Genomic DNA, 24,245 nt, shown 5'->3' on the forward strand with positions numbered 1-24,245 from the left:
AAGAAGAGACTAGATGAAACAAATAAAGAGATTAACAAATACGAAGAGGGCCTCACCCAAGCAAAGATCAATACATTTCAAAAGGATCTGAATTTTTTTTCGTACTTGAAAACCTATCCTTACACTGACAGCAAATGCAAACCCCTAAAACGACTGGACACATCAGGAGGCTCCTCGGATGAAGACTCTTCGGGGAGCAGTGGCCCCAGCTCAGGGAGCTACCAAAAAAAACAACAGGGAAGAGGGAGAAACATCAGTTGGCAACAACCATGGGCTCAAGGGCCCCCAGGGGCCAGCATGCAGTTCCCAGCCCCATACCCCCAGATGCACCCACAATACAGGACCACCTCCACCCTACATGAACCAGAATCAATGGTTTCCTTTTTTAGGAGGCGGCCAACAGGGACGCGGAAGAAGACGACGCCAAACCCAAGTCCATTGGGAGGAGGATCAGAACCCAGGAGCACATACGAGGAGCAAAACAAAGGACCAACAACCAGGCCCCAGCACGAGATGAGCCTTGTAACTAACCTTTAATCTCACAACTTGACACCAATAGAACTTTCAGTCCTGGAAAAAGGACTGGGATACGCGCCCACAGCTAAATTAGACAAATTCCAGCTACATTGTGAGCTTGCGGAGTTCTTCAGCAAACTAAAATTAAGAGCATTTGTTGAAAACTCACAGCCTCAACTAGAAACGGATCCACAGGGTGACACCAACTTCAAAGTGAAGTCTACCTTCATCCCACCACCAAGTGCCATACCACCTGAAATCACTGTATATGAACAGGCAGTATTCAAAGACATTGAAGTACTGAAAGAAGAACACACGTTCCAGAACACCAGCAATGCAGAACGGCAAGCACTCAAATCAATGAAAACGAATAATACAAATGTCATAAAACCAGCCGACAAAGGCGGAGGCACCGTCATCCTTAACAAAGATGACTACCACTCGGAATGTGAACGGTTGCTTAATGACACCAAGAGCTATCAAAAACTCACCCAGGATCCCAGTGAATCCCTCAGAACACGCATTCATGCACTGGTTGAAGAAGCAGAGACCACAGGACAAATCACAAAAAACGAAGCCAAGTTCCTCACATCCACCCCAGGAAAAATACCGTACTTTTACATAGTACCTAAAATACACAAAAACAGACTATCCCCACCCGGACGCCCCATTGTTTCGGGCATAGGGTCTTTACTCAAACCCCGCTCATGCTACTGCAACTTTTTCTACAACCATTGGTTCAGTCCACCAGTACATATTTGAAAGACACTAAAGACCTTTTAGGCCTAATCAATACCTTGAAGTACAACCCAGAGACCTCATTCCTCGTCAGCCTTGACATTGAGAGTCTTTATACTAGTTTCCAGCAAGACACACCAGCAAAGTACTAAAATCTGCACTTGATGAGACCTCCTGGGACTCCCAAACTCCTAAAAGATTCATATTGGAATGTGCCACACTAGCACTCAAGGACAACTTCTTTGAGTTTGAGGGCCAACTCTACCTACTGAAGTTGGGCACTTCAATGGAAAGCGTTTTCGCCCCCAGTGTGGCCAGCCTGTATGTGTATAACTTCGAGACCAGGTATCTACTTGACAACAACATGCCACGGATCCCACAAATCAGGTTCTACAAACGCTACATAGATGATATCCTACTGATTTGGGAAGGAGACATACTCCTTATGGCATTCTGCGAATGGCTGAACACCTGTGATCCCAACCTCAAATTCACGCACAGCTTCGACAAACACAATACAACATTTCTGGATCTGGAGATACAAGCAGAGGGAGGTGGACTGAAAAGCAAAACCCACTTCAAACCCACTCCCTGCAATTCTCTCCTACATTTCACCAGCTTCCATCCCAGAACCCTGCGTGAAAATCCCCCCTACGGACAGTTTCTCCGGCTCCGTAAAAACTGTAGTGATGTACAAGACTACAAAAGCCAGGCCAAAGCCCTAAGTACAAAACTGCAACAAGGAGGCCACCCCAAACGAATCACAGAAAAAGCCAATAAACGCACCCGTAACCAAAACTGCGAAGGTTTAATAGAAACAATGCTACGGGAACCTACCACCACACTTTTTACATGTGTAACCACTTTCAACGCAGTCTCGAACAAAGTCACGCACATTATCAAAAAGCACTGGAAAATACTTCAGACGGGCCACTTGAACTGGGAAACTTCGCTTCTATCACACAAAAGTGCCAGGTCAATAAAAGATACTCTAGTATCTACATGCCCAGCACCACCACTACAATCAACCAACACAGTCCTCAATGCCTGGGGGCTTCCAAACATTGTTGGCCATTTCCCATGTGGTAACTGCAGTGTATTCCACATCACAGAAACAACTAAAAGCCTCATCCTGGAACCCATGAAAACATGGCAAATAGGGCCGTACACAAACTGTAACACGGCGCACGTCATCTACCGTATCATATGCCCCTGCAACCATACATACATCGGGATGACAAATCATAAGGTAAAGACCAGGATCTGTGAACATCGCAGTACCATCAGATATAAGAAAAATACCACACGAATGACCAACCACTTCTTAGAGGTAGGCCACACAACTAATGACATGCGTTGGGTCATCATTGAAACACTTGATCCCAACCTACCCAAAATACAGAGTCGCCTCTTAGAAAAAGAGCAGAAATTGATCTACCGCCTTTCCAGTCATAAGACAGGCCTTAATGATAACATTCCATTGAACAGCCTCAGGAAGCCTAAATGAAATCTACATATGGCTCGTTAAACAGCTGATCCATTAATCAACACCATGGGTGCAATACCAACCAGTCCCGGTGGTTAAGACACTATTCCTTCCATCGCCGAATGGCTAATATACCACTTTCTCCACTCGTAAGAACAACAAGACATTGCAATACTGGCATGCCATTCGTGCATTTTGATATCCCAAACTGTCGCCTCTTTTCTCATCTTTCTTTTAACCCCTTGTGGCCAATACACCACTCTCTCTATTCTTAGGACTAACAGGACAGGGCAACACCAAGTGGCCATGCCCTTCCAGAAGCAAGACCCGCAATTTTTGATATCCCAACCAGCGTTCTTCTTTTGTGTTTTTTAAATTATTTTTATTCTTTTGCATTCATTTGCAGGTAGATTTTATTGAGTATACCTTTTAACGAAGGCAACACACAGCCTTGTAGCTCCTTAACAGGACCATCGCACGATGGCCGCTACGAAATGGACCCGCTCCTTAGCCTCCTGTCTACTGTTTCGCAGCGCACGCGCACGCATGTGCAGCACCAGTTCCGGTAACACTATTCACTCGACGGGACTCTCAGTCCCACACGTATCTGACAGCGCCTGCCGGCTTATAAGCTTCAAGCACACCAGTGGTCTTCACCAGCCAGGACTACGGGAGACCACAGCAGGTTACTAGCGGGATACTCATCTAAACCAAGTAAGGTTGCGCTTCCGTTATTCTAACCTGAGGCATTGGAGCACTTATGGACATCAGTGCTCACCGTGTCTCCCTCTTTCCATTTCTTTAGAGTGGGACTACAGATGAGACCTCTCCCGAGCCTCAAATCTCTGCCTAACACTTAAATCTAGTGTAATTATGAGATATAAGCTTTATTTTCTCATGTTGGCAATCTAGTTCTTTTTAATAACTTTATACCACCTTATACGGCCGCATGTTATTTTACACGTGTGGTCACCCCTTGCCTAGCCCAGCGCACTCCTAGCAACCAAGGGCCTCACAGGTTTAACACATTGGCTCTGTGATTTTTATCCTCCTATGCACACTATCACTCATGACGACACGCCATCAACGCTGCATAAACTTTAGCCTGGAGTCCCTCGCTGCATGTTATAATATATCCGCTGCGCACACCATGAGCCATCAGCAGCATGCGCGCCACCTGATCGCGGCTATGTATTAAATCACTGTGGTAGTCACTTAACTGAGACAATGGCTGCGGCACCTTTTTAAGATTGCATTTTATGTTGTTACTATATGGGTCTTGTCTTGTCCTTTTCTCTCCCCAACAGGTTTTTATTGAAAGAGTGCCTGCGAGTACGCAGACACTACTAGAACACACCTTAGCGCGTGTGTAGGTACTTCACCATTTCACGTGACTATTTCACTCTTGCCACTCACTTTTTCATACACCCGGTCCTGAAGAAAGCCCACTTTATCTACCTTCCGGGCTGAAACAGGTAGACCACTTTATCTAGTCAACTAAGGGTAATAACTCTCTAGTAGTTGCATCACATATTTTTATTAATATCCTGGGCCGCTATTAATAAATTCCACAGGCAAGGATCCTCGGAAATATTTTTAATATTCACAACACTTCACACAATCACACCACACCAGCTCTGCTGTAATCAGGCATTGTAGCGCAACCAGGGGGGATTCGCCAATGATGAAGCATGACACCAGCTAGGTTGGTGTGTGAGGGGTCTTTTAAGCAAACCTAATGGGCTCATGTACTTACCACAACAGTGATTGTTAAACATTTACTCAGTGGGTCCGTCCACATTGTTTAGTCTACTTTATGTTGTGTATCAATGCCGTGGAAAGTGCAGTGACTAACAATCGTTTGACATATTTTCTGAAGGTCACACATGATGTCACAATCTGTAGGCAGCGAAATCTGCTTTTCTGTAAATCAAACAGCCTTCAACCAAATTTGTTGAGTTAATATGTCCCACATTATATTGCTTATCAGCTTTATCTTGTGGATGCAGACTGGGGTCTACAATCATTGTGGCCGGAACTGGTTCCAGTACTTGCTAGCATTGGAGCTAAAGGATCTTGGAGGGCCTAACATGGGTATAGATTGAATGGTATAGATTGTATCAACCCTATTGGGATCAGCAAGTCAAAAAAGAAGTCATATGGCTTCCTATGTTCTGGCAGGTGTCCTGTAAACATCCAAAATGGGTTATCCCTGTTTAGTGGTCAGTTGTTAATGACACTTCTATCTACCATTATCCAGAGGGAAGGCTATAGTCATCTGGCAAGCAAAGTCAAGAACTCCAGCCAAGAATGCGTATTGGCCTCTACTGGTATGATGAATAAGCGACTTGGTTTCAATATACTTTTGGCTAAGGCAAGTATATAATTATAAAGTTACTTTTCCACAAAATATATAAAAAAATTATTGTTGTGGGTAAATCAGGTTTTAAAGATTAAGGGAAAAATACCTTTGAATGATTTCTCCAGTTTGTTCCCAAGCAAAGATATAAAACAAATATTTAATCAAATCAAGAACTGTCATACAGAAAATGTAGTTGAAACTATGCTGTGAAAACAGCTTTTAGGCATCCAGGCACTGTGAGGGCACACATTTTAAAATAAAAAGTGTTTCACTCTTCTATATATGAAGCACTATGCCCTGTGGACTCACAATGAACACTATGGGAGTTGCATATTAATGTTTAAAGATTGGTTTTCCTAAAAGGCCAAGGCAATTTTCCCTGCCATGTGTTATTGAGGTACCTGTAAATTGCAGCCCAGCCTGAGCACATTGCTGTTCCTGACATTCAAATATTTTTATCATATATATGGGTGGCGCAGGCACACACTTCCACCTAATATGACATTTGACTTCCATGCTGCGGGTGCATTTACTACATCACTTACTGTGGCTTGGAAGAAAGTTATATAATGCAAATGAAGTAATCTAAAGCACTTGTTTTAGGAGAAACATGCAGTACCTGTACTATGATTAAGTGATGGCATAGTGCTCACAGTCCTAGAGCCAGCAAAACCAAACATTAAAAAGTGTGGACACCATGACCAAAATGAGGTATTTTCATTCAGAAGGCAATTATTTACTGTGGCTCAGGAACGACTCTTGACTCTATGTGATTGTAATTAAATGCATACTGTTTTCTATATTTAAGGAATTTGACTTTTAATGACATTGACTATCTAGAGCTAGTTTAATCTTTATTAAATGCCAGGCTTCCTTTGGGCCTTCCTATATTAATTCCCCAATAATACTGCAATTATTAGGGAGAGTAGTTGGCCTAACCGCTAGGGTGGTTGACCTCGAATCTGGAGAACTGGGTTCGAGTCTCGGCAATGGCACTTAACATCCTGTAATTCTGGACAGATCACTTAATCTACCTATGCCTAACAAAAATGAATGTGTCCTCATGTAGTGCAACTGGTGCTATGTAAAGCGCTCTGATACCTGATTCGGGTCACAGTCACGCAATATAAAACTGTGAAATAAATTAAATTAAAAAGAATTATGCATGATGTTATGATATAATAAAAAACAGACAGGTCCTTATTGGGGGTTATGAGTTAGTATGCACTAGCCCTATTGGGTTAAGATATCTAACAATGACTTGGTCAGTATGCCATGTGCCATGTCAGGAAATAGTTTAATTTTAGATGCTAATCAATTGCAAATGTTGCTGTATGCTGAGACTGCCATTCTCCTGGCTTGGAGCTGGATAGAGAATGGGCTTGAAACTGATTCCAAGTGCTTGTTGATCCATGTCCTCAAAGATACATTTCTCATATTTAAACAAAGTACAGTATTATGATACTGGCATGTGAAGGATAACACTCTACTTGATCAAGAGAAAAACATTGACTATCTGGCCATTCATTTTCAAATGATAGGTTCAAGTAGTTAAGAGTACATTTGTACTGAGAAGTTTTACCACCACCATCAGCCATTTTAATCAAATTCAGGGGTAGGTACTTTTCATTTCAAGGTCTACAAGATAAAATGCTCTTGTGTATGCTCTGCGGGGGAAATCTGAGCTCACCGTCACACAGTAGCTATTGCCTATTTAGAATTATTGTATGTCTTTCTATGGTTATGCTAGAAATAACTGAAAGTTCAACCAGGAGTCGAAAGCATTGGTCTGCACACTGAATATCAATGCAAAAATATCAATGGCCCCCAATATCCATGCACAATTTCGAAAATAAAATATAGACCTAAGTTTAGATTTTCTATACCTAACTCCACATATCTGTACATTCACGATACTTATATCTACAAGGCTTGTATATGTGGAGTTTGGAATAGATTGTAAATCTATACTTCCCTATATGTACTTACCTTTTCATATTTTGTGCCTCGATATTCTTGTACAACGATATTCTGGAGATGAATATCCAGTAGTTCAACCTAAAGCATTGGTCAAAGTGCAGCTCTAAAACACATTGGGCCAGATTTATCAAAGTTCTGCATTGCTCTTGCATCAGGAAAGGTATCGCAAGGGCAACAGAACACTAAAGTCAGATTTACCAGGCCACGCATGGCCACCGCGCGTGGCCCTGTGGTGCTTGGTAAATCTGGAATAACACAAGGCAGCACAAATCGCTGCATGGAAACATTACATGAGTGGCGTGTGGATGTTCTCATGCAGCCACCTATGGATTTTGGCATATTTCCAAATTTACCATGAGTTGTAGACCTGGAAATAAGTCAAAATGCTACGCTTCCAAGTGAAGGCATAATAAGGAGAAATACCTGTATTTCTCCTTGCTTTTTCCCCTTTCTATGCATGCTGCATTCTGCAGCACACAAAGTAAGAGGAAAAAGCCCCAGAGAATTGAATTGTTTTTGTGTAGGAAGGCTTTCCTTACTGCACAAAAACAAACCTGCCTGCAATGCAGGCACTCTTGCACCATGATGCAAGGGTGCCTGCATTGGCCCCAGGCAGCCAAAAGTGTGGCAGCACCAGGAGAGGACAGGAATGGGCAATAACGTTTTGGCAAGGAAGTGGTGCATCCTTAGGTGACATACTTAACTGGCAACATTTGGCATTCTGCAGCACACATAGCAGGAGAAAAACACCTCCATTGACAGGAATGCACTGTTTATCATAAATACAATGCATTCTTGCCCTTTCCTTTTGATGCAGGGCAGCACAGCAAAGTGGCTTGCTTTGCTGCCCTGCATCAAATATGTGTAACTCAGTCTCCTTGGCCCAGACGTTGAAATCTTTGCAAGGCAAGGCAGAAAGCAAAGTTGCTCTACTGCGATCTATTAACTGGACAGAGCAGAACTGCACCATATCTCCAAAACCGTGGCACAGCGCTTCCCTCTTTCCTGCACTGGCACACTTACTGAATCTATGCACCAATGCAGGCACACTTGCACCATAGTGCAAGGTGTCTACACTATGGTCAGCATAGTTTTTGTGCAAGAAGAGGTACTTTCCTGCACAAAACAATGCTGAAAAAACATTTCCTCTGTGTATGTGCACTGCAGAATGCAGCAAACTTACACAGCAGAAAAAATGATGGGCCATATGTAGGTAATTTATTTTTACCGATTCATAAATACCGAATTTTACCGAATCGGTATTTATGAATCGGTAAGTTATATGTAGGTAAACATTCGGTAATCCTTACCGAATCGGTAATATTCGGTAATCATGAATCGGAATTTACCGAATCGGTAAATACCGAAGTGGTATTTACCGAATCGGTATTTACCGAATCGGGAATTCAAATACACATGACTTGATGAATCAGCCAATCCTGTGCAACCTAAACCCCATGCAACCAGGAAGTGGCCACACCCAGGCAGGTGCACACAATCCACAGACTCTGGAGAGGCTGGGAGTGCAGAGGAGAGGAACAGAGCAACTGCCTGATTCAGCCCTGGAAACTGCAACAATGGCCAGCCAGGACACAGAGAGGGATGGAGGGGAGAGGAAGAGAAAGCTGAAATTCAGCCAAAAGGAGCTGCAGGTACTGGTGGAGGAGGTTGTGAAGCAGCCCCAGAAGCTTTTTGGCAAACAGTCACTGCAAGTGGCTGAGTCAGAGAAACTGAAGATCTGGCTTGGAATCCAGGCACAGGTGAATGCCATGGGAGTGACCCCCCCGGGACATTGATGTCCTCAAAAAGCGGTGGTACGACATCCGTATCATCACGAAGAGGAAGGTGGCAGAATTGAAAAAAGAGGCCAGCCGGACAGGAGGTGGATGCAACAGGGCACCAGCCCTGACAGAACTGGAGGAGCTTGTGGAGACCACCATTGAGCCAGAAAGCATCGTGGGGATTGGGGAAGCTGACAGCTCCGGCAGAGGCACCTCCAAACAAGGTAAGACGCTTGCACAGCAATGTGTCCCTTCCTACCCCTATCCCAACTCCCCAAATGTGCTATGAGAATCCCACTCCAGTACAGGTGTTAGTGGATGCTAGCAATGCATCATGGGAGATGTAGTCCCTGAAAGCCCAAACATGATACGATTAGCACAGATTAACAAGGCATGTAACACACAGTAGCGAGAAGCAGGCAGAGGACATTGAGATACTGTTTATAAAATGTATTGTCATGGCAGCAAATCTATGCTTCAGGTACACTTAGCTGATGTTGCATTTCTGTCCACAGGCACTACTGCGCACAGAACTGCCCATGACAAGGGAGAGAGGGCACACCACAAAGGCAGCGCGGAGAAGGCCACCACCAGTTCTGGCCAGGGAACAGCACCACAGGCAGTCTCACCACCACAGCCAGCATCGCCACCCCAGCCAGCATCGCCACTCCAGCCAGCATCCCCACTCCTGCAGGTGTCACCACCATCTTCACCACCTGCATTGCACAGGTCGAGGAGGCGTGCTGCTGCCAGGTTGTATATAACAGACTCATCCTCTAAAGACTCGAGGGGGGCGGAAACGTCCACTGTACCCCTGGATGTAACCCATGCCAGTGTGCCTTCCGACTCTGAGGGAGCACACACAGGTGGCAGACGGCGCCGCAGGGCTCGGCCGCAGAGTCCACCTCCCCTAGGGGTGGGCCATGGAGTCTCCTCAGGGCTTGAGGCCACCATGGTGAAAATTCAACGCATCCAGGCAAGGGCAATGGTGTCCGTACAGCGCCAAATGCGTGGCCTCAATGAGACATTTGTTAACATTGACAAGGGCATCAGCGCCATGGCAGGGGGAATGTCTGAGATGGCAGCGGGCATGCGGGACATGTCCCAGTCCATCATGCTGCTGTGCTCAAAGTATGATGAGGACAAGGCAGCACGGCGCAGGGGACATCAGAAAAAGGATCAGAACACAAGGGCAGTGAACCGGCTTGCAACTGCCACTCCGTTGCTCTGCAGGCGCTCTGTGGCGATGCAGGAGGGCCTTGCGCACTGCAGCACAGACGTGTCAAGGGGGATGGTGAGGGTCAGGAGTGCACTAGAAGTGCTGCTCACCAGCCAGTCTGCCACAACTGGCGCTGTGGATGCTGGGGACACCGAAGACACGACCAGCAGGAGCAGCATAACCCCCCCTGTCCCAGACACACGTCGGAGCAGCAGGCGGCAAGGTGGTGCCACTGGTCCCACAGCCAGTGAGGACGCTCACTCAATGCCATCCCGCACTGGTGCGCATGGGCGCAAACACTAATGCGTCACGAAAAAAAAAGACACTATTGGGTGAAGTAACCCTTGACTGACATGTTTATTACACAATGTTGATGGAACCGGTTTCCCTTTGTGTTGTGGCGTAGTGCTGCCTGATTAAACTACGTTATGGCATCCAACTCCTGGCTGTGTCCCCTTACTCACTCAGAAACAGTTGCATGTGATCTCTGCCCGTCTCACTCTCCCATCTGTTGCTGTTGCCACTCCTGGTGCGTTGGCCTCTGGCTGTGCAGACTCATCACCATTGTCCTCAATATATGTCATTTCGACCTCTGTACCTCTCTTCGTGGCAAGGTTGTGCAGCATTGCACAAGTGGCAATTATCTTGCAGCAGAGGATGGGTGTGTACTGGCGTGCACCTCCGCTTTTATGGAGGCAGCGGAACCTGCTTTTCAATAGTCCGAACGTGCGCTCCACCACATTGCGTGTAGATTTGTGTGCCACATTATATCGTCTCTCACTCTGGGTTGATGGGTGTAGGTAGGGAGTGAGGATGAATGACCGCACAGCATATGCACTGTCTCCTAGGTGAGTAAAAGGGAACCATCAGTCACATGCCTCAATACACTATGATTTGCACTAAGTATTATGGAGCGTCACTGTTACTTACCTAGCAGGTATCCTTCTCCAAATTCTCCGGCAAGCAGTCGTGTGTAGATCCCACTGTTCTGGAAGATGTATGAGTCGTGGGTGCTCCCAGGAAACTTCGCAACAATATCAGTGATGATGTTCCCTGCATCGCAGATTACCTGCACATTGATGGAGTGGGTGGACTTTCTGTTCCTGTAGATGTGCTCAGTGGCAGCTGGTGGGCAGATTGGAATGTGTGTGCCATCAATACAGCCAATGACATGGGGGAACTGTGTCATGTGATAAAAGTAAGTTTTAGTTTTTTGCAGTTCAGCCTGTGTGTTTGGGAAGCTGATGTAGTGGTGCATTCTCTGCATCATGGCATCCAGGAACTTCCTGAAGAAACGGGACAGGCAACTCTGGGATACACCGCCCACCGCAGCTATCACCCCCTGGTAACTGCCAGATGCGAGTAGATGTAGGCTGCAGAGAACCTGCACATGTGGTGGTATGGCATGCGCCCTTCTTGTTGGCTGGTCCAGGAGTGGGTGCAGGTCCCTTATCAGGTCCATGATGGTTTGTGGGTGTAGCCTGTACCTTTCATGTATCTCTGCGTCAGTCTGTTGAAAGAGTGTGATGCGCTGTCTGTAAATGCGTTCCTCCCGTCTCCAAATCCTCAGACCTGCTGCCTGTAGACATAGGCGCCTTGCAATGACATACAGAGCGGCCATGTTGTCCACGCTGTTGCATTTTGGGATTGCTTATATGCACTGTTGATGCTTACCACCTGCTTTCAATCTGTGTTAATTACCGACTCTTAATTACCGAATTTCATGGATTTCTTAATTACCGATTTTACCTCCATATCTTTTCCCGTTTTACCACTTCATATTTACCACTTCATATTTACCGATTCGGAAAATATGTATTCGGTAAATATGAATCGGTATTTTAGAATTTGGTAAATATGAATCGGTATTTACCGATTCATATTTACCGAAAACTGGTTTTTGGCCTCCTACATCTCACTTGACTAAATACCGGTCGGTAACGGGATATTTACCGAATTTCGGCCGTTACCGACCGGTATTTAGCTACCTACATATGGCCCTAAATGAGGAGGAATACAAATATTTTTCCTCATTTCGACAGCCTCAGGACGGCAATGAATTATGGTGCAAATCTGTGTCTACAAATCTTTGTCAATATCAATTTGCATCAGATCTATGAGTGGATGCATAGATCAAATGGGTGGATGCACGTGAACGTCCATGCACCACCCATGGAATGCTTCGTTGATGCAAAATAACGTTAGGCTGTGCATTGCTCTGAGTTGCTTTACCTTTGGTGCAAAACAATGCAAATCGATATTTGGTTTGTAAATACCAACCTGGATTTTGCATTGTGCTTGAGTTAAAAAAGTAACTCAAACAAGATGCAAATTCGTTATAAATTTGGGTCTAAATTGCTGCTTTCACATGTCTTTCCATTTATCTATTCAATAATGCCTTAAAATGAATTTCAATTTTTTTTAGAATTGTCAAAAATACAGCCCCATTTCTTAATCTGACAAACTGTTTTGACTGTAAATCGAACAATTTATAAACAATGGTCAATGTCACAAATGGAGGCATTCCTTTGATGGGGGTGCCCCTACCCACTTGCAAAATACAATTGGGTTAGGTCAAAACACAGAGATGAGAACATCTCTACACAACTCCTAGCAGCTATGGAACAAGCAGCAGGCAAACAAGATAAGAGCATATTCAGATCAAGAAGTACTAGCAATTTTAAAGTAAAGGGCATACATAATAAAATTCCCAAACCAATTTAGAAATATAGAAAAATATCTAATTTGCCAAAAAGATCAATAAAAAAGGGTTACCATAAACTGAAGATATTAATTTTGTGTTGTTGACTAATGCCTGCTTTAGTAGGAACATCAGGCCTTCTGCCCATAGGACCTGGTCCGCCAAACTCTAATAAATGACTTTAGTCTTCCAGGTCTCCTATGGGGTCTTGTTTTCTGTGGTCAGTCGCTCCCCTTTGGGAGTCAGGAGTCCTGCTTTTTGTGTCCTTGAAGCAGGAAAATAGGAGGCCAACCATTGAACCTTGGAGAGCTCATCCAGTCCCTCTGTGCCAGCAAGATTCAGAATTTCTGAGTCATTGAGCTCTTGAGGGTGTTCTTTTCTTCAAGCAGGGATCAGGTGAAGGCATCAGTAGGCTTCTCCCAGAAGGGCCACATTCTTCATGGGAGTCTTCCTAGGTCCAGGAGTTGTCTGAGAAGACGGTGCTCAGGCCCAAAATTTCTCCTACGCACTAGCCAGTGACTGGAGCAATTCTACCACCCAATCATAACTATTTTACCTAATTTGAACTAACTATGCAAAAGGCCCTGTTTAAAGATGGTAGCACCCAGGTAAACTTCCCTTCAGCACTTTAGCCATTCCCGCAATTAGATGCGCTTTCCATCCATCCGACACAGTCAAAAGTGGTTCTCTTACTTACTGTGACTACAGTCTGTTTGTCTGTCGGGCAGTGTCCAGGGAATAAGAAGAAAATTCATGCAGTGGTATTTCCCATTCAAATGAGGCATTGCTAAATCTTCTCTTCCATCTGTTAACTGTCCCAGTTCACTGTCAGATAGCTAATCCCTACTAAGTAGTCAACAGTTATCACCCTTGCAGCACCCTGTTGTCTTCTTTTTTCAAGTGATGTCAAGTTGTCTTATGCCATTGAGAATTATATCTACCAGCTCCAGCCATGGAAGAGTCAAAGGAAAGAATCAATAAAAAATAATAATAAATAAATTAAATTCAGTTTTTTCAATTTCTTCATTTGAATTTCAGGTGTTTCTATGGTTTAAGGAGTCCCCACTGTCTTTTTACACTCTTCTTTTTGTTTGTGAATGACAATCACTTAAGCAGTGATTTAATAGTCCATTTGTGTTTGACACAAGAATGAACTCACACAAACTGAAAGTTCAAATTGATGCATTTTGGATTGAATACCATACCCATGTTGAAAGATGTCCCTGGTGTGGAGTGTTCTTGATCTTGGCCCTTTGCAGGGTCACCCCCAAACTGTGTGTCTTCAACCCTCCAGTTTTCTGAATTTTATTTTTATTGGCATTAGGACTCTATGCACTTTACCACTGCTAACCAGTACTATTTTCCTACAACATGGTACAATTGGTTCACAACTGATTGACATAATTAATTTATTTGTAATTTCCTAGTATATGTTACTACATGCACCCAGGCCCTGTAAACTGAATGGTACTAGTGGGCCTTCAGCACTTATTGGACCACCCACTTAAATAGCACTTTTATTCAAGTCTCAGACCTGCAACTATAGCCTGTAGTGCAGTTTTAAACTATCAATTTTACCTGGCAAAATAAGCCTTTTGTCAGGAAAAAACCTTCTTTTTTAACACATATGTCATCCCATAAGGGAGAGTGCAGTGTGTTTAAAAAGTAGGACAGTTGTTTTTAAGTTTTGCATGTGCTGGTAGTGAGAAACTCCCATTGGATAAAATAGGGTTACCTTATTACATTTAATAAGCACTAACCTTTGATTAGAAGCAGAAAGGAAAGTCAAGTTTGGACTGCAATGACTTGTAATTTAAAATCCTCTTTAATGGTAAAGCAATGGGATGGGCGCCTGTGGGGGATTAGATGAAGCCCCAGACTTAGAGCCAGACCCTTCAGCCTAACCCTTTTGGCTGTGTGCAACAGAGGGTTGGCAACACGGAGGCTGTGCACACAGCCTTACTAGTCTCCTGTGGCAGGTGGATGGCTTGGCCAGAGACAGAGCCCTGCAGCCATCTCCGGGATGCACACAGCTGAAGGATGTGTTCAGTGAGAGGCTGGCTTCTTGTTTGGATTTGGGTACCGAGTCTTTAAAGAGGCCAGGCCCTGCAGCCAACGCCCTCTGTGTATGTCCAAAAGAGGTATGCAACAGAGGGTGGCTGCACAAGGGGGTTGGGCACAGAGTCTTGTCAGATGCCAGAATCTGAAGCCAATTACCTGCTGCATACTGCCAAAGGAAGAGGCTGCAGGGGGTAAAGGTCTGCCAGCTGCTTTGAGGGGGGTGGGGTGCCAGTGGGGGCCATGGGCCAGGCCCTGCAGTCCATCCTGTTTTGCACCATGGAAGACCAAGTGGAGCAGGGTATTGGTCACCTGCAATTGTTTGGACACTGAAAATAACACAGTACTTTAAAAAGTAAAAAACGTTTTAAAAAATAGATACAATGTGGTCTGTGGTACACTGGCGTCCATAGGGGGCTGAGCACACGACCCTGTGGGTCACTTTCCTATGTGCATGACCGAAGGTCTTTCACAGCAAGCGATGGCTGCCTATGAGGATTGGGCCTTGTCAACCAACTGCAGCAGGTTGGGCATATGGCGTGGCCTGAGTCAAGGTGCTGTGCCTAATTCCATACTATGCAAAGCTAAAAGGCCATGTGCAGTCCCTGGTCGGACACCCATGGGGAACTGAGGGAAAGTCTGGTCGAATGACCACGGGGTTTGGATGCCCATTGTGTTTGGGCACAGGACATGCAGCCAATCCCAGCTGTGGACAGCTGAAGTCCATGTGCATGTGGGGGGGGGGGAATAGAGAGTACTGCATTATCGTGAAAAAGAAATTAAAAAAGAATGTGTAGGTAAAATGAGGGGTGGGGTTATGTGGGTTTTTTGGCATCTGTGGGTAGGTGGGCACAATGAGGTCAAACTCCCACCAGGCCGCATGACCACCCATGACTGTGTATGTCCGAAGGAGGTGCACAGCAGAGGTTGGCTGCCGCGAGGTATTTGGGCACAGGGCATGGCCTTCTGGGCAACCCTTTGCTGTATATGTCCTAAGGAGGTATGCAGTAAGGATTGACCACACATTTGGGTGTTAGGAGAAGGGCCTTGTTGACCATGCACAGCGGGTTGGGGGCAGGATCTGGCTGGCATCCCACAGGGGCTGAGTATCTGTGGGGGTTGGGCACAGGGCCTGACCCAAGCCTGACCCTCTGCAAAACCAAGCTCTGCTTTCAGCAGTTTGCACAAGGGGGTTGGGTGCCCACAGAAGTTGGGAGTGGGGAGCACTGCAATACTGCAAAAAAAACAATATATGTGCAATGAGGGGTGTAAGTCTGCACGGAGATTGACTACCATGGGAGATTTGTGTGCGGGGCCTGTCCGGGGCCTAGCCCTGGTGCCAACGCCCACCTGCAATGGCTGAACACCATGATCAGCAGAGGAGATGTCTGAAAATTATCAACAAAACACCAGAAATTCACAGAAAAAAACAAAGGTTAAGGTAACCTTATAGTGGAAATAAACCAAAAACTAACATAAACATACTCTGAAATTTAAACACACACAAGTTGGACAGTGGACCAAAAATGACCAAGAATGCACCAATCACATACAGTCACCAATCTAAGTCATGAAAAACAAAAAATCTTGTGTGCAAATCTCCAAACGTGCCCCCTGTCCAAGAGCACTCCCCTATTGCCAGGGGCAACACAATGAAATCAGAGCTGCACCACTTTACGTAAATGTTCAAGTTAAAATAAATAGTGAATTTTTGATGAAGCCACGAAGTAGTTGAACAAGGATCACATTTTTCATTTTTTCTCTTTCTCTTTATTCATTCATGTTTATGAGAAAAACAGCCAACGCGTTTCGTCCTAAGACACAGGACTTCTTCATGGTAATGTTGAATATATTCAGAGCAGTAGATGTAAGTGGATGTGGTAGTGATCTTGAGCATAGACATAGTTCAGCAGAGGTGGCAATTGCACCCATGCGTCAGGCTCATTTGTTTGATTCAGCAATTAATCCAATTGGCAAAGGAAAATGAAGAATTAGATGTTCATACGTATTCTTGATGGATTTTCGCGATGTGCAGCAGAATTCAAAGCGCATGTGGTATGATAGCCCCAATAGTATATGATAACTTTGCAGTCGTTGCTCCCTAAGACATATTCAGAGCTTGACAAGGGTTCTTAGTGTGAAGAAAAATCCCGCCGCATGGTAGATTCTTCTGCCACCTAACCTTTACGTAAAGTGGTGCAGCTCTGATTTATACTCTGAAATTTACCGGTTATAGTTGATTGAGCTAACAAAAGCTTGCGCCCCCACCATACACTGCTTATGATCTCATGTATAGAAATGCCCCTTTTTGTGTGGTCACTTCCACTTTATGGTAGGTGTTTCTGCTGGTTTCTGGACTCTGTACTCTAAGTCACTGCTGTCTACTGCCCACTGTATAAGCGCTGACCTCCTAAAAACATGTTGAATTGGTATACTCCTAACTTGAATATTTACCATACCTATTATATGGCATAAGGTGTACCCAGAGCCTGAAATTTAAATGCCACTGGTAGACTGCAGCACTCATTGTGGCTCCACTAAAGTGACAATGGAAAACATGTCTGTAAGCCTGCCCCTGCAGCCTGGGTGTGATGGGCTTGAAAATACCCCTTTTAGAATTTGGGTATTTTCTGGCATTACCATTCTGTGTGATTCTGCTAGTTTGTGTATTGTCTGGTTTTGGATTGATAGGGGCTGGGCATGTGCATTCACTGTAGACAGCCACAAGGGGGGGTTAATGTCTTGCTGTTCCTGGGTGACTCATATTTGGGCCAAAAAGTCCTGGTCCTCATTTAGAGTGGTGGGAGGAGTTTTCACAAGCACCTGAATAGGCAGTGTCTCCTCTACACAATGCTGTCACCACTTCCTGTAGTGAAGCTGTGCCTGAGAGGGCAGAACAGGTTTTGACTGGGCTCAGAGACCCTTGCTACAAAGAGAGAGAAAATGTGTTATAAATATTGTGGCCCTGACCCCCAGACTTTAGAACTCTTTTGGATCAAGGAACCTGCCAAGAAGAACAGCTGGAGAAGTTGTGAGGAAGAACTACCACTTTGCTGTGTTGGCCTGCAGTGGCTGCTTCTGTCTTGGTCAGGGAAAGGACTGGACTGAACTTTTTGCAACTTCTTTGTTTGAGTTTCTCCAAGGGCTTGAGGTAGAGCTTGCCCCCTGTTCAAGAAGTCTTAGGAACAGCAAGACTTCAAGTTCATCTACTATCAGCACTAGGAACTGTGTGTTTTGTGCTGCACCGGAAGCAAAAGCTACTCGGCGCCGCCACGGATGCTACTTCTTGCTCGTGTCCTGAAGGCACTGCTGAGGGCTGCAGCCACCGAGCCACTGTTTGCGGTGTGACCTGTGGACACAGCACCTTGCACCTCCTTGCTTCACTCTGCTGCCCCGGTATCCCCAATGACGTCACTCCATGCTGGCATCGAAGCTGCTGCTTGCACCGTGTTTTGAAGGCACCACTCGTAAATTCATGATGCACCGCCCCATCCCACACCGCAGCCTTGGCCTACCAATGCCGGTGCCATTGACTTTAGCCCTGTTTCACCATGACCTACTTGCACAACAACAAGCACCGCACCCACTTTGCAGTGCTGCCCTGGTCTTACCAACACTGCTGGATGACTGCTAGCGAGACGCTGCCTGCACCACGAGCTGAGAGCACCGCAACACTTCACCGCTGCACTTAGCACAGCAGCCCCAACTCCACTGGCTCCAGCGCTCCTGACTTTAACCACACAGAGTTGGATGTGCAATGCGTGTGATTTCAAGGACCCGATGACTCCAGCACCAACCTCTGGAACCAACACCTCCCAACATCGGCTCTTTGGAGCTCACCACGAGGTCTTGGTGGCCCTGCATTTGCAAAGGTACTAGTTTGCGGGTTCTACTGACACCGTAGTTGGCCTACGATGCTGCGGTCAGCCAGGACGGTTTGGATTTGTTGTTCGCGATGCTATGATATGCCCAGACAGAGCTATCGGCTTCAAGGAACTGTATATTAAGTACATATTTGCTTATTGATATTTCTAAGAAAGGTATGGTGGATTTCTGGGTCTTATTTACAAAGATAAAATATTGGATATTTTTCTAAAACTGGTGTGGTGTCCTTTTGTAGTGTTTTCACTGCATTGCTGCTGGTTATGTGCAAATGCTTTCCACGCTGCCTCTGAGATATGCTAGACTGCTCGTGCCAAGCTACCAAGGGTGTTAACAGGGGTTATTTTAGCAGTATATCCCCCTTATCCTGACTAGGAAGACGGGTCCCTACTTGGACAGGGTAACAAACTTCCAACTAATGACCCCCCATTTCTAATGGTGAATTTGCCTATTATCACAGCCACACCTCAGAGGTGGGCTCAGGGAGCTCTGCATAGGGAAAGATAGGTTCTACCACATTGGTTTTAGGTAGACAGAGGAACTGTTTGATAGTTTACAGTAAAGCACACAGGAAGTGCTGCAAAAGTTAGCAGGGTCACCCATGGGAACTTTTACCTCATTGGTCAGTGAATGGCCAGTAGTTTCCTCACCTACAGGCTGTCACTCAGCAGAAATATGACACCCCTAGTACCCTCTTCAAAACACATCTGTGCCTATGGAAGACAGAGAAAAGATTGCATCTGCTGTAGTGACTTAAGGGCAGGACCTGTGCCCACTTGTACTTATGACAAAGAAGTGGGCTCCAAGGGGCATTTGGATGACACATAAGCTACAAGCATTCCACTTTCCTGAGGAGCAAGCTGACCATTTCCAACTGGATCTGTCCTTGACCCTGCTGATGAGTTCTACTGGAGTAATTCCTTACCCTTACATGGTTTCTCTAAGGTCCTGGGGCACTTAGATAAGTGTCAAAATGTAGCCCTCCTGCCTAACCCTAAAAGCTTGGACCTAGAAACTTTTCAAGGATTTTTCCCAGAGAACCTACAGAAGACCAGGACCAACCTGCCAAGCTGATCCACCAAGTTTCATCGCTGGTAGGCTTATCTTTGCCACATCCCATGCTACGTTCTTCCCAGGAGCAGCATGTCTGATTCAGCAGGCATGATGCCAATCAGCATCCGACAACATCAAACCTTCTCCGGCTACAGCCTGCAGCCTTGTCCCACTGAAGTAATTTGACTTCCAGAAAAAAGACTTAGTGCCTGAATGACATCTTGGTGGGACACCAGTCATCCAGCAGCAATTACAAGTACTCCATCGAACTGACAGATTCTCACCCTCTGTATTTAGATGTAGACTAGCAGGTCTTTGCTAACAGACGGTTTCCATTGCATAACTGGTTTCCTCCTTCGACGCGGTGCACTCCACTGCTGGCTAACAGTACCCCCTTGCCGTCAGGGTGGCAGGTTTGTGATGAGCCTATTTAGATTTCAAAGTTGTGCTGGCATTGTCCTAGCAAAGGATTTGTGATGGAGTGAGTCTCTCGCGTGACACGTTCAACATTCTTCTATGTCCGTCACTTTTGGATGGATGCTAGCATCATACACCTGATGTGTTTGCGCTTGCATACATCCATGTGTTACCTGGAGGCCCACAGGATTAGTGGTGGTTTTCCCAGCCCCCTTTACCACAATATCACTATTAGGAGAAGGTCTTGCAGATCCTATATCCTGAAGGCCTGCCAGGAATCCCTGGTGGAGTGGAGACTGGTAAGTAATACTTTTGTAATGTGTCCCTAAACGTACATGTCATTTTAACTTTTAAAAAAGCTTTTGCAAATGTGTTTTGCCCTTTTATTAACATATAGCAAACCAGCCTCCTCTCTCACCCCAGCCTTCAAACCAGCACAACATTCTTCCCCAACTTAGGTCCCTTCTTCAACTCAATTCTAAACTCTCACCCAAAGCCCACTCAGTTCTTTGCAGGCACCCACTTTAACAGACACACGCAGCACAATTATACAGACACAACATACACAAACATACAAAGAAACACAAACACACAAACAACATACACACACTATATATATTTATTTTTTTAATTGTAAAAAGGTATATGAGAGAATGATCTCAATTATTTTTACATATTTGTAATTGTACAATTGAAATTTGTTTTTTTAAGTATATTTATTTTAAATTAATAAGTGAAAAAATAAACACAAATGCATGACACATAAGAAAAAAATTGTGTGTAAGAACAATTTAAAAATGCACGAGTTCAGAGCAAATATAAACAGACAATTCATAAGAAAACAGGTAAAAAAATTGCTTAACTTCCAACTCAGGTTTGGAGGTTTTCCTGCCACAGTTTCCTCAAAGGAAAGGCATATTGTGATTGGCCTGGCTGAAATATTGTCTGGCATGCCTCTGACAGTCACTTTGCTGTATGAAGCTGTTGACGCTGGTGGTAATTTCTGGCCCAAGACTGCATCACTAGGAGAAGCTATCATCCATAGACCCACCAGCATCTAAATTGAGTAGACCGACCGCCTAGTAGGTGAGCAGAGAAACCAGATAGAAAGTGACAGAGGGACCAAATCCACCAAGATCTAAATCAGGCCCTTAGTCTGACGGTATAAATGCTCACCAGACCTGACACCAAGTGGCATTTGATTGATGTTAACAGCTTCCTGCATGCAAACTTTGCACACTAGAAGCTTTACCCGCTTTGATTGACTGGTTCACTGAGACCTCGTTCTTTGGCACCCTGTTGTCGATGACCCCATTGTCGGATCTAAAGTGCTGCCTTGCTCTTCTGAGGACTCTACCTTCTCAGGAAATTTTCAAAACCCGATGGTATCACCCTGACTGGGACAAACCTGGTACTTGTTTCCGAGTTGTACTCCATTGTGGTTGGCCTTAAACCTTACCTTTGCCCCAGTCTTGCATGACCAGTTACCCGCAGTTGGTGCTATGTGCTTTTTGGTGCTTAATTCATTTCTTCTGTTCCCCCATACGGTTTTTGTTGTGTTGGTGGCCATTTCTTTTTTTATAAATTTGAGTGGGATTTTTACTAACTTCTAAATGCTTTACTTAAGTAAAACTCTCTGCTCTGAGCGATAGCTACCTGTGGTTGAGCTCAGGTTTAAATTACTAAAACCTTTACTGCACCTAACAATAGCACCATTATTACTTGTGGTGTACTGCCATCCACGTCAATGAATAATCCACTTTGTTACACCTCCCAAATATGACTAATGACATGTTCAATATCTCCATTGATGACATCACTGGTGACAACATCCAACCTAATGCTCATCAAATTACTCTATCAATAGCTAGATCATCTAATAAAAATAAGTAGGTTGTAAAGGGCCCACAAATATATGCAGCTTACATCGTTTATATGAACATGTGCACATGTACAAAATACAAATAGTGTAGTCCTGGAGATAAGTCTAATTCTGTAAAGTTATATTTGCCCACTTTATCTACCAGTGACATTTTAAGTGGAAGTAGTACATTTAAACAATGTAAACACTAGGCACCACAAGGGTGAGTTGCACATGATTGTTTCAAATGGGTTGTGCTTTAAATTAAAGTCTAGCTGTCAAAACATGTGCGAACAAAGCTTCTCCTTACAGTACATTATTCATCTATGAATTTCTGTGCACATACTGACATTAAAGAGTTATCCTGTTGTGCTAGCAACAAATTCTATATAAACTGCAGATTTATCAGTTGAAGCTTTTTATTTCAATAACTTAAGTGGGTATTCTGAGACACTATACACTGTTGTAGAATGTATCCTATATGGGTGACTCACAGACTGTTCAACTTGCAGTGTGATTGTAAGCTTTCTTATAATGGTGTTCGCAAATCTCCTAATTTCAGAACTATGTGTAGGTTACGTTCACAAACTATGGAAGGTTCTCGATAGGGCCTGTTTGTGCATGCCCTATCATTAAGCACTGTATAGGTCTGAAACTGTTGACTTAAAATGCTGTATTAGATGAGGTATTCAACTAACACATCTTATTAATGTAAATAATGACCAAACATATTTTTAAACAAAATTCAAGGTTTCTAAACTTTCTGATTGCAATGATGTATAAAGAGCCAGTATGTTTCTTACACACCTGAATACTACAAAAGTAGATCATAATATCTAATAAATGTGGGAGATTTCATAGATATCCTTCATGTGCTACATGTTGCGAAAGGTTACGCCCATTAGCCCTACAGAGGTTGATAAAAATAGGGTCTAGGTATAGATTACTGAATACCTTTCAGTTAGAAAAGTGTATAGAAGACCGTCATATTCATTGGATGATGTCATCTGTGATGTCATTAGTAATATCATCAATGATGTCATTTGAGATGTCATCAATTCTGTCATTTAACATAAGTGATGTAATATGTGAGGTCATAAACAGTGGACGGTGAAGGAGCAAGTTATAGTTAGCTTAGTAATCTATAACTGGTATATTATCATGTTTTGTTTTGTTTTGTAAAAATTAGTATTTGTGTTATTTCAACACCTAACCCTGAAGTAGAAAATCAGCAAAGATATGTGAAACATCAGATGAATTTTCATCGACTTGAGCAGCTTCAATCGTACAGTAACCTTGGTTCCTCAGATATGACTTTCCTGTGAGTAACCATGCTTCCTCACCTTTAATCTATTGAGGCTCTAGACTTCTCTTGTGAGTCAGCATAGATTTTGCAACTATTTCTTGCTTTTTCAAAGGCTTCTTGTTCTCATTTCTGAATATCTATTAATTCACTTAAGGAACAGATGTAGATGGGAACTGACCTAATGGTTATATGCAAGGATGGTAGCCATACATCAAATAGAAAGGTGGCATCGCAGCAGTTCATTTCTATTATTAACTACACTGCCTTACTTCAATCCTAAGGATGGTAACTAGTGGAGGTACAGACTTCTAAAGAAGTACTTTACAGATGGCAGAGCAAAATTTGGAAGAAAATTGGGACCCTTTATCAGTAATCAGAACCTGTGAAACACCATGCTATTGAACAAAGGTTTTGTGGTAAACCTTGTCCCAGCGCCTTAGAAAAAGGCAACCTAGGTAAGGATATAAAATAACCCATTTTAGTTAAATTGTCCACCACCACTAGAATTACTGTACAAAATTGACTTAATTGCAATTTTAGGATAAATCCATTGCATTGTATGCCATGGTCCAGGTGGAAAAGTCAATTCTTTACACTCAATGAGCCTCAGGGTTTACAGTAAGAACACTTAAACTGAGCACACATAGAAGAAGGGTTTACAAAATCAGCAAATTGGCTTGACCATCAAAAATTACTCCTCACTACAGCTAAGGCCTTAGCTATTCCATGACTTCTAGTGACCTTTAAATCATGAAGCTAATTCATAACTTGTTGTATTAACTACAAATATATATAAATGTACGTTTTCCTTGATATAACAGCCCATCTCTTACATTTCTATATTTTCTCTGTTAATCAAGGTTCTTTATTTGCAGAATGATTTTC

Source organism: Triturus cristatus, chromosome 8 (assembly GCF_964204655.1).
Source record: "Triturus cristatus chromosome 8, aTriCri1.1, whole genome shotgun sequence".
Lineage (NCBI taxonomy): Eukaryota > Metazoa > Chordata > Amphibia > Caudata > Salamandridae > Triturus > Triturus cristatus.